Raw genomic sequence first — 12,576 nt, forward strand, 5'->3', positions numbered from 1 at the left:
TTAGATTAACTACTCATAAACTATTTACTGTTGCAACTGAGGTGAGGGAAGCATTTAGAAATATATCAGAACTTTTAAAGATGTGATTTCTCAGTTGTAAGTACAGTAGCAGTCATGCAAATTATGTTTTTTGCTATATCTCCTACTGTTTCGACGATAGGTGCTCAGAAAGATAACAACTGCTGTATCCTCTGGAGGATTTTCATCCCTTCAGCGGCCGTATGGGCTCACAAATTAGGTGTTGCGTATTTTGACGTAGATTACAACATGTTTGAAGTGTATCGGAATCGGTGAGTGGCGCTTGAGTAGTGTCAATTGTAAGTAGTTTTCAAAGAGAGAATTTAGTATATTTTCGCAATATGTATTGTCTCACTCATCACTTCCAAAATTGTAACTTTCTCAATCGACTGTTGGATGAGTAAAGTCGTCTCCAAAAATGTCAGTACGATTGACGAATTAATGTATCGGCGATCTGAAGATTTTTTATAAGGTAACTTATTGGATCAGTCAATATAACATGATAATTTATTTAAAACAGATAACCGGTTTCGGGCTTTTTGCTGGCCATCTTCAGATCTAGGGAACCACCTTTTACTGCGCTACGATCTGCAGTTATTTCAACTCTATTACTCAATCGCAGCGGCAAAAATCTCTTCGATCTTGATGTATAAGGCATTGAGGCGTAGACACACAAGCGTGGGCCGTGTGGTGAAGTTGATACCTCATACCGGGCGTGCTTGAGCACCATCTTAGGGTATCTTGGGAGATCGCTCTCTGGCGGAGGAACGATGAAGTAGACAATCGGGCCAAGGGATATAGGGAATCTTTGGAGAGAAGTGTGATTTAGGCGAGGCGTACGTATTAAGAGTTAGCTTGGCTATATTTCCCGGTGAGCGCATGTTGCAGGGGCGGACCCCCTTGTGATGACATTAACGATATAGAGCTCTGCGGTAGTTATAAAGGCGTGTCAGTATTTACTAGTGTACTCCATCCGGATCGTTTGATGAGTAGTTTGACGGGACATTTGCAGCGTTTCTTGCTTCATTGACTGCTTCGTGCTCAACACTCTGCCGTCCGTTACACAGTCTCGGTTTCGTAATGTCTGTTTCTGAACATTCGTCAAGTATGCTGAACCCTCTCCATCGTAGGCAAATTAATGGAACTATTAAGACTATTTCTTCTTAAACTAAAAAGGTAATTACCACAGGGAGATCATTTGTTAGTGTATTTGGTGTTTAGTTCAAAATATCTTGCGACCGGTGTTCGTTGTTTTATTCTTTAACCGTTCAGCTTTTGTTTATCAAGAAGGGAGATCCCCTTGGTAGTTGTAAAAACTGTTGTGCGGAAGCATTAGTAATTTGTAATTTTTACCAAGTTTTAGTTAACAGTTGCCTGAGTGGACATACTGAAGTGCTCATTACATACTGTCTTGTTTAACTTGTTATTTGTAGCTAGACTTTCATTCCCGGTTGGGGTAACCCGTAGCTAGTACGTTGCAACCTGAAAAGATACTTCGCCTCGTTGGGCACGCTTCAATAACTTCAATATGAATTTTTTTATTGATGTTCGTGTCTTGATACTGTTCAGTTTCTCTTGCCCGCTTCTGCTCTAGCCTTGGGTACCGTGTCTTTTGGTGCTTACAATAACAAGGTCGTTATGGATTCGATTCCGTTGCCAAATCTGCACCATTTTGTTACGTGGTTTGCCGGGGCAAGGTACTTCACCGTCCTAGATCTGAACCAAGACTATTATCAAATTGCCCTGGTGCAGGAATCAAAGGGTGCGACAGCATTTGTTACAGACTGGGACTTGTGCGAATTTAGTCGTGTCCCTTTAGGGTTGTTTACTAGATCAGCGGTTCTGTTCCGCTTGCTCGATTCTGTTTTGGATTATATCAAGTTCCAGTCCGCTTACAACCATCTTGGTTAATTCATCATTTACAGCAGGACTTTTACCGAATGCCTGGACCACCTTCGTCAAGTGTTGCCAAGATTGGGGGAAGCGGGCCTAACTGTTAAACCTTCAAAAGTTAACTTAATGCGGTTACGTATTTCCTTTCTCGTTTTGTTTGACGGGTTTCGAATGGACCAGACCAGGGATATTCACAAATTTCATCCTCCTACAACTAAAAAGGGAGTAGCTCGGTTTCGTCGTATGATAAACTTTTTCGTAAGTTTGTGCCTAAATTCGCCGAGCTGCCAGCTCCTTCGAGTTTACAGAAAGCGACAATCGTTCAGGTGCACTTGAAAGTCAGTAGGCGGACTTCGATGCACTGAAGAGCTAGAGTCACTTAGTAACACCTCCGTACTAGCCGTCCTCAGTTCTGATTCACCTTTTATATTGTAAACCGACACGTCAAATTCTGGATTTGCAGCCGTCTTGTAGCAGGAACTGGATGGGGAACATCGAGCCATTGTTTAGGCATTACGCGCTTTGACAGCTACTGAGGTCAGGTACTACACCTATGAACTTGACGCCCTTGCTGTTCTCTTTTAAACTAAGGACACTATGAGTTCACCTTGGAACCAAACAATCCTGCGCTCTCGTGAGTCGCAGTGCGTCCTCGTAAAAGGATGTATTGCGAGACGGGCGGTGCTAATTTCGGCGTACAAGTTTCTAGTAAAGTACATAAGGGGCAGTGAAAATGTCGCTGCTGACGCGCTAACCCATACGTTTGGGTATAGGGATGAAGGGAATGCTCTTCCGCGAGTGACTGATATGGAAGCCGATGTCAGTGGCATCTTAGCTGAGTTGCCTCAGTTGTTTAGCGACCTTGACAACCGCAAGATATCTATCCAGAATTGTCTCAGAACAAACAGTGTCTTGAATCTGGGGAAGTAGTGTCCTAGTACGAACATAAAAGGGGCATTATTTATTCACCGACCAATGACGATAGGCAGTGGAAAATTAGTTCACTCTGTAATCTTATTCGTAATGTTAAACAGCAAGTGTCATGACCCTCCCTCTACAGGGATGTTAGGTAGATGATTGAGCAATGCCGTGAGATTAAAGGGGGAAAGCCTAAAGTTAGTGACAAGAGTGATGGTTGCAGTCCACAATTGCCGAACAGCCTATGGAAACCGCCTCTATCGACTATGTTTGGTCGCCTTCCCCGAATCGGGCGGGTTATCGTTATATTTTTGTTGCTGTCGACGCTTTTTCACATTTTGCGTGGTTAGTGACTAGCGGAGGAGTGACGACGGGACACAGCACTAAGCCCCTTAGTAACTTAATTTCGCTTTTTCGACCTCCTGATAATCTTGTTAGTGATAATGCCCCTTAATTCGTCTCTCGGGAGTTTCGCCGGTTTTGTTTGGCAATCCATCCGTCTTGTAACTACCACCCCAAACGTCTTTCGCGGGAAAGGTTAATAGGAATCTGAAAGCTGTACCTACCACTCGGGGAAGCAACTGAAGTGGAATCACTCCTTTCCGTAGTTGGATTTTGCCTTCAGCATTGACAGACATGAAGGCCACCAAACCTTGTCAGCGACGTTCATGTTTACACATTCTGTAAATTCACAGCATTGGGACCTGCGGGAAATAGCTGATTTGCTTTCAGATCATGTTAGTAAGGAAGTAATTAGAGAAAATTGGGGCAGGTTGAGGGATCGCTATGGTCCACGAAAGGATGGCGCTACAGCTGCAGGCGCCGGCTTGCAAAATTCCAAGTGGGCGTCATGGTCTATGTCCGCAACTTAGAAGGCCATGATAAGGAAGGTAAGGTATCTAGCAAGCTTGTGGCGGAGTCCTCAAGATCCACAACCCCGTCATGCTAAGAGTGAAGGATGCGGCGTCCGACAATCTAGACAGACAGAGAATATACACCAGCCAGATTACGTCAGCAAATTCTCATTAATTTATATGCTTTCCTCTCAGATCTCATTTCCCTGGAGTTCGATCCTCGGGGAAGAGATTGTGGCGAAGTCGATACCTCATCTTGAGCTTCATCTCTGGCTACTGTGGTGCTAGCGCTCTCTGGCGAAGGAACTATGGAGGTGAGAGGGAGGGACGAGGGTTTGTGGAAGTTGTGGAGAGGACGGTGTAATAGGCGCAGCGTACTTGTTTCGGGTTAGTTTGGAGAGGTTTCCGGCGAGCTCATTTTGCAGTAGCAGAACCTGTTTGTGGGAGCTTACAGTATGAAGTTCTGTGGCAGTTACTGCGGCGTGCCAGCCATCACTAGTGTATTCAGGCCAGACGGTTTGATGAGTAGTTTGACCAGATATTTGCCTGACTTCCTTGCTCTGCTAGGTCGAAGCCTTAATGTTGACCTTTCTTTGACATTTCTGTGACACTCGTTCCGGACGACGGTTCTTGTTTTCGTTGCACCGACTTAGGGACTATTGACTGCTTGGTGCTCAACTCTCTACCATCCGTTTAGGCAGTTCTGTTTTGGTAATATCTATTTCTAAGTTTTCGCCAAATGTGCTCAACCCTGTCCCTTGTAGGCAAGTTACTTGATCTCTTAAGACTGTGTCCTTTTAACCTAAAAGAGCAAATATCACAGGGGGATCGTTTTACGTTAAGTCTTGTTAGTGTTATTGGTGTCTAATTTCTTTTGAAGGATCATGCAACCAGCATTTGTTGTCTTATGCTTTAACTGTTTAGCTTTTGTTTATCAAGAAGGGAGCTCCAGTTGACAGTTGTAAAAACTGACGTGCAGAAGCATTAGTAATTGCTTGTATTTCTTGTTAAGTTTTAATTAATAGTTACCTTAGTAATACTTCGGAAGTACTGAAGTACTTGTTCCTTCTTGGCATGGTTAACTTAAATTTTATAGTCAAGAATTTACTTAGCCTTGACGTAACCGGTAGACGGTGCTGACGCTGAAAAGACGAGCCTATCCTTGGAAGGTGGTGTTGCGGTTTACACAAAATTTGTCGTTCCTGCGGTTCCTGTAAAAGAGAGAAAGATGTATTACCACTCTTTTCGATTGTTCCTAGCTGGTGTAACCTGGAAAAGAGAGAGACACACTCTGTTGAGGGATTAGTAAAACTTAATCCCTCAGCAGGTCAGGCCAACGCGTGGTTGGCCTGTGATGAGGTTGTTGGCCCAGTCCACGGATGAGCCGGTTGCGGGAGCGTCCCGTCTTCTCGTAGAACTTCCTGGCGATGGCGCGAAACCTGTCTCGGAGAGGCAGGATCCCGGTGTCCTCGTGGAGTTGGCGCGTCGGGAAGCGCCTCGGAAGATGCATAGCAGTCTTCAGGGCGTGGTTCTGTATCCGCTGCAGAGTCACAATGTGAGCATCTGCGGTTTTCCCCCAGACCACGGCCGCATACTCTAACAGTGAGCGAACTAATGTTAGGTAAAGCGTGATGCCATGTTGCGGTGGCAATGATGACTGCGGGTTTAGCAACTGATACAGGGCGCGAAGGCGTCCTATTGCTCTCCCTTTCACATCACGGATGTGATGCTTCCAGGTGAGCCTGCGGTCTAGGGTAACCCCTAAGTATTTCCCACTCCATGGGATAGGTTCTCCCAGGATTTCGACTGGCGTAAGCCCTGGCCGCAGAAGTCTTCGGGTGAAGACGACTGCCTGGCTCTTTGTGGCGTTGAATTTCAGCCGCCACTTTGTCGCCAATGATCCCAAGGTTTCGCACCCGCTTTGGAGGTGGTTTCTCAGCACTTGGGCGTTCATGCTGCGAGTGAACAGGGCTGTATCATCAGCGTACAGCGCCAGTTCAACTCCTGCCACTTTCGGAGCGTCGGCAGTGTACAGGGAGTACAGTGAGGGGCCGAGACCGACCCCTGCGGCACCCCTGGACGTATCTTCCGGTCTCTGGACGTACCATCGTCAGCCCTCACGTGGAAGGTTCGTTCAGACAGGTACGACCGCAGCAACGTCATGTGGGATGTCGGTATCCCTTGCTCAAAAAGTTTGAACTCGAGTCCGTCGTGCCACACGAGTCAAAAGCTCGGGAGACGTCGAGGAACACTGCCCCAAAGAACTCCCTTGTTTCCACTGCCCTCATCACCGGTTCTACCACCCGCAAGAGCTGGTGGGAAGTGGCATGTTCTTCTCGGAACCGAACTGCTAGTCCGGGATGATGCCTTCCTGGGTGACGTGTCGCATCAGTCTTCTCGCGTACAGCCTCTCGATAACTTTCGAGAGGGATGGGAACTGGCTGATGGGTCGGTAGCGCGATGCCTGGCGTGGGTTCTTGCCGGATTTCAGAATGGCCACACCCTCCACGTGTTTCGAATCAGAGGGGTAGACAACTGATCGGAGAATCTCGTTGAAAACATCGGAGAGTTGCCGGTGTAATCCCGGCGGAAGGTTCTTCAGCAGGAGGTTTGTGACGCCATCGCTGCCTCCAGCCTTCTTGGGGTTCAGCGAGCGAAGCTGCACAGCAACTTCCTCCTCCGTTATCGGCTCGATAACGTTGCCTTCCTCCCTTGCGGCGCGGAAGGTTGGTAGTTGCTCGTGGACCTGCCGTATGTGGTTGTCGTCGATGACGTCGGCCACCGGTGTGAAGTTCGCTGCAAATGCGTCAGGCAGGACGCTGGCTTTCGCGTCGGAGTCGCTGCCGAAGTCGTTCCCGACCTGTAAAAGCGGTATTCGCTGTCGCCGGCGTAGGAAGGACTTTACCACCCTCCATGCACTGCCATCCTCAGGATAGAGGGTAGACACAATAGCTCGGACGGGTCTCTGGAAGAGAATCTCCGACCACGTCGAGGAGAAAAATGATCGGTACGTGGTCGGAGGAGGGGACGTTACTCGTCTCGGCGGTCGCGAAGTGCCCGATGCCCTTCAGAAGAGCAATATCGAGCACGTCCGGTTGTCCCCGTGCAGGGAAGATCGTGGGGTCAAACGGCCCCACGGTGATCGCGGCCGTTGCGGTGAACATCGCGTAGGAAGGACTTTACCACCCTCCATGCACTGCCATCCTCAGGATAGAGGGTAGACACAATAGCTCGGACGGGTCTCTGGAAGAGAATCTCCGACCACGTCGAGGAGAAAAATGATCGGTACGTGGTCGGAGGAGGGGACGTTACGCGGCTCGGCGGTCGCGAAGTGCCCGATGCCCTTCAGAAGAGCAATATCGAGCACGTCCGGTTGTCCCCGTGCAGGGAAGATCGTGGGGTCAAACGGCCCCACGGTGATCGCAGCCGTTGCGGTGAACATCGCGGGAGAGGCGGCGCCCGCTGCTGCTGACAGTTCGCGAGTTCCAATCGGTGTGTTTCGCATTCAAATCCCCGGCAATGAAAGCTCGCCCCTCCAGCGACAGCAGGGCGTCGAAGTCGTCTTCGTCTAGCTGTCTACCAGGCTGCCGGTACACCGACACGAAAAGAATCTTGCCGGCAGCGGTGTTGACGGCCACTCCTGTGGCCTCCAGCGCGTTGAGCGCCGGCAGTTGAACCCGGTGGTGGCGCAGTGACTTCTTCACGTAGCTGGCAGTGCCGCCCCCGTGGGTGGGTCTGTCATCTCGGTAGCAGCAAAAGTTTGCTGCTCGCACGTCGACCCGGGTTTCAGGAAAGTCTCCCTGCACAAGTCAGATGTCGACCGCCTCGTCCCGTAGGAATTGGCGAAACTCGCCCTGCTGGGGGTGGAGACCCCAAGCATTGAACGTGCAAATGGTTAACCCATAAATATGGTCGTTATCCATTTTAAGGCTGGATTCTCCCGGCGGTGGCCGGAGGGCCGCCGTCACTGCTCCCACGAGGACCGGTAGCTGAGTCATCAGCCGGTTGAGCGACCGCACAAACGCGGGCAGCTTGGTGGTGTCTTCCTTCTCCGTTTTGGGAAGGTTTGACTCCTTCGCGACGTTTCCCGTAGTCGGCAGCGGAGCGGCGTGCTGGGAACGCCCTGCGCGGGCGGCAACCCTCCTTACAGCCGCGGGCGCCGGCAAGCCGGACCCGACTGCATGCGGCGCCGCGGGCGAGGGCAGCTGCGACGGCTGCGGTGCCGGTGCGGCCTCCCCTGCGAGCGGCCGTGGCCTCTCAGAGGGAGCGGCCGGCTTCCCCTTAGCAACGTCCGCGAAGCTGCGGCTCGGGTTTACGCGATTGGCGCGCTTGGCGCGCTTGAAGGCGGCGCATCCCTGGTAACAGACGACGTGGTCCCCGTTACAGTTGCAGCACGTCGGTCGGTCTTCCTTCTTCTTGGAGTAGTTCCCCGACGGGTGCTCCTCGGCGCACTTGCAGCAACGCACAGGCATCCTGCAAAACTTTGCCACGTGGTCCATGCGCTGGCAGTTGAAGCTCTGGGCTCGTCTGCCTTTTGCGCGGCGTGGCTCGACTTTCACGTCGAAGTCGGCAATGTTTTCAACCTGAAAAATTTTCCATTTGTCGACATTGTCGACTAAAACCACAAGGAACAAAGGCATGCCCTGTGGGTCCTGGGCGACCCCATGAGGCCGACGTGACGGGTCTGGAAGCCGAGTTCCTCCAGCTGCTGCTGTAGGAACGCCGAATCCATCTTCAGCGGCAGGTGACGAAAAACGACCTTCAGCTGCTTGAGCTGCTCCGTGCTCCGCGTGAAGCAGTTCCACTTCTCGGTCCCACAGAGTTGCATGAGTTTCGCATGGGCCTCTATGCAATCTGCTCTGACTTTGTAGGTGTCGGTCCCTGCGATCATCTTCGCGGTTTTGCGACGGAGTAGAGTTTCTCTCCGAGCTCGGTGTAGCCCTCACTCCACTGGATGGTAATCAGCGGCGGGCTGCGGTTGGTTTCGTCGCCGTAGTCGGTGTGGTCCCGTCCCCGTCGGTCCCGGTGCGTTGCACAAATAAAAGATACGTTGCATTCTTCGGCACATTTGGTTAACTTTCATATGAATGTTATGAGATTAATGTTTCTGTTTTGATTCTGTTAAATTCCTTGTGCCCGCTTCTGCTCTAGCCTTCAGTGCAGTGTCTTTTAGGATAGGTCAGTGAGCTGTTGTTTTATCCCTGCTTTCCTTGAGACATTTTTTTGTGTTATAGTTGGGCCAGTGTTAAGATCTCGCCCTAACACCACGGATCGGGTGATCAAGGTTTACCTCAGAAAGTAATGTGCTGTCTGGAAGTTTGCAGCTTAACCTCACAGTGGAGTGGTTGCTCGTAATTTATTGAATGTGATCTAAGGAACCTCTTTCAGTAAATTGTTTTTTCTGAACTTTCTGAAGCATAAAGAGTAGATTTATTCCACTCTTTCAATGAGAAACTAACACTAGTAAACTGCCTTTGTATTCCTTTAGTAACATACTGGAAAATTTTGATTCCCTATGTAAATGAACTTTTCCTGATACTGCACGTTTTTAATAGATAAAAAATTAATTCTTGCAGCTAGTAAATGGCTTAGCCAAAACAATGGAGCTTATCAATATTTGTAGGAAATTGTCGAATGGTACATCGGTAATAAATTTTGTCAAGACATGGTATAAAAGGAAGAAACGATGCTCATCTTGCTATTCAGCCCTTCCACTAGTACCTGTTGATTGTGTTCTCTCAATAATGAACGTCCTTGTTGGGCGCATCAAAGTGCACAAAATGATCTTTCTTATTTCTTGAAGTCATTTCCCTAAAAGATACCTTTCCTTACCGCATTCACCACGACGACCCATAACGCACTTCAGATTTGCGGTGCTTTCTCTCTGACGCTGAACACATCTGGCTACGGAACGATGTGTGTCGCACTGGTTCAGCTTCAGTTTCAGTGAGACACAGTATGTGAGCCATGGAGTGAAGGCTATAGTACCCTGAGCTCTTCCTGGCCACTGCCTAGCTGCATATTGCCCTTGGACGTACCACTGATGCGACACTCGCATTCAACTTGATGATGGGTGATAGGTCCTGTACTTCCTGGAGGAGAGGCAGCAGCCAAGGGAGAGGAAAGTACTTGAAGGATCTCTGTTATCTCAAGTACATCCCTGTTGGTAGCCCTCAGACACACTTATTCGAACATAAGTATCCCACCACTGTTCCGACAACAGCGCTCACAGTGGAGCTGCAATGTGTATGGACCAATGCTTTCCAGAAAGGTAGACAAATAATATCAACGAAATATTGATAATTCTCTTTCCATATCTCGATCTCCTAAATTACAAGGATTGCATGTATCCTTAAGTCAAGTGATTTAAGCCCTAAGATGTGGTTTCTGTTTTGCTGTTACGTTATTATTATATTTATTGTAGAGTATGTCGACTTCCTAAAGTCGATCTTCTTGGGAAGCATAATAAATCTCCTCAAGTTCTTTAGATGCATAAAACGTCTGAAGGACAGTGTGAGCAGCAATCTGTGATTGTTGACTCGTGAAGGAATAGTTTCTGAGTAAGTGATGTCGTTGAGTGATTAGCTTTGCAATGTTAACCCTCGATATTTAATCTTACGTGAAATGGAAGAAGCACCTAAGTTCAGTTGTAGCAAAGGCGACCTCGGGCTATTGGGAGAGACTACGTACAGATGATATGCACGACCAGATCTTGAGTACTGCTCGAGTATTTCGAATGCAAGCCAGGATGGTTTAAAAGAAAATGTCACAGTATTGCACAGACGTGATGCTGGATTTGATACCGGTTTCATCGGCCAACACGCGAGTATTACAGAAATGTTCCGTGAACTCAAATGGGAGATCCTAGAAGGACAATGGTGTTCTTCTTGCGAAAATTATGGAGAAAGTTCAGAGACCCAGCGTTTGTGACAGGCTTCATAGTGATTCTGCTGCCACCAACGTACATCGCACTTAATGAAAACGAAGACAATAAAAATCAGGGTTCATATAGAAACATGTAGACAGTAGTTCGCCCCCCCCCCCCATTGGAGAAGGAATGGAAATGAATAATAGGGGAACAACATACTTTCAGACATGCACGATAGGGAGGTTCAAATGGCTCTGATAACTATGGGACTTAACTTCTGAGGTCATCAGTCCCGTAGAACTTAGAACTAGTTAAACCTAACTAACCTAAGGACATCACACACATCCATGCCCGAGGCAGCATTCGAACCTGCGACCCTAGCGGTCGCGCGGTTCCGGACTGAAGCGGCTAGAACCACTCGGCCACCCTGGCCGGCGCACGATAGGGAGGCTTGGGGCACATGTATCAAATGTAGATGTACAGGGTACAATCACATTAATGTGACCACCGGCGACGTGTAATGAACACTTACAGGCAGCAAGTGGCAGCGCTAGCAGTGAAGGGTATATAAAGCGCGTCGGCGGACGCGAACGAAAAGACAGTCGTTGACGTAATGCTGAGACGGAGCGATGTATCTGACATCCAAAAGGGCATGGTCATTGGTTTTCGGACCGGAGGGGAAGCATTTTCGAAAAGGCTACTTTAGTAAATTTTTTCGTGCCGCCGTAGATAAGGTATAACGTGAACACCAAACTGGCGCTATCCAAAACAGACGCCAAGTCTAGTGCACCACAGGCCATAGATGACAGGGGTCAACGCCGCGTGCGGAAATATGAGTGGGTGAATTGAGGTGCAACTGTTGAGAAACTGACCGCCTACATCAGCGGTCGTCCAACTGCAGCCTGTTGGTCACATACGCCTCCAATCAAGGGTTTGTGCGGCCCGCCATTCTCATCCTTATTTTGTGATAATAAGCATCTAGCAACTAACAGCCAAATCCGAAAACGACCACTACCTATAAGAGCTGCTTAACATTAGGCTCAGTAACAAAATCCCTTATGCAGAAGTAATAATCTAAGATTTGCTTAGTTTTAATTAACTTTAGTAAATTCGGAAGTGAGCAAAGTGGATTTGACCGCTTGCCATAGGGGAAGAGGGATAAGTTGCGCTGCCACTGAGAGTGTAGAGTGAGAGGAGGAATGTTTCTTTGTCTCCTATTCTGACAGCTCACCGGCGTAAGTTTCTCATATCGATCATCGCGTTTGGTACAAATTTCAGACGTAAGTATCGTGGATTCGTGAATGTGCATCATAGAGACAGTGTAAGTGGGCAGCTTCTGTGTTGACAGCGCTGTGTAGAGCTTTGCATTGGATCTCTGACTGCGCTTTCTTTGTAAGAGACTCTGTGGCTGGTTGGACTCGTTGTTTGGAAGTTAATCGCCAGTAGTGTTGGGCAGTTGGAAGTTGGGCAGTTGGAGGTGAACAGCCAGCAGTGGTGGATGTTAGATTTGAGAAGCTAGCATTGATGGAGGGTAGAGGTCTAAGTGTTAGCGTATGCTAACGATCTCGAAGTACTCGACTTGGAGATTGAAAATTGTTCATGATTATATATCTTTCTACTGGATGTCACATTAATAAGGTAAAAAAATACATTATTTGGTTTGCAACAAAATCTTTCCTTTGCTAACCACATGCCTATTAGTAGTTCGTGGCTTTAGTAGTTGAAACGTTTATTTAGCTTGCAGTATTGACGCTCGCTGTATTACAGTAGTTCGCGTAATGAAATTTTTTTTGAGGTAAGTGCTTAATGAAATGTATAAGTTATTGTTAAGATTTCTTTTTAGTCAGGCTCATTGTTTTGAATTAATTATTTGAAGTCAGGTTGAAATTTTTTTTTGAGCAGTCAGATTGCGTTGCGCTGCGAATATTGTGGGTCAGTGTTGACATCATTAGAAAAAGTAAAGAGAAAGCAGGCTCAGTGTAAGTTAATTGTTACACAGCTGTTTCAGAATCAAAAAACGTAGAA

Source organism: Schistocerca cancellata, chromosome 3 (genome assembly GCF_023864275.1).
Source record: "Schistocerca cancellata isolate TAMUIC-IGC-003103 chromosome 3, iqSchCanc2.1, whole genome shotgun sequence".
In the NCBI taxonomy this organism is placed as follows: domain Eukaryota; kingdom Metazoa; phylum Arthropoda; class Insecta; order Orthoptera; family Acrididae; genus Schistocerca; species Schistocerca cancellata.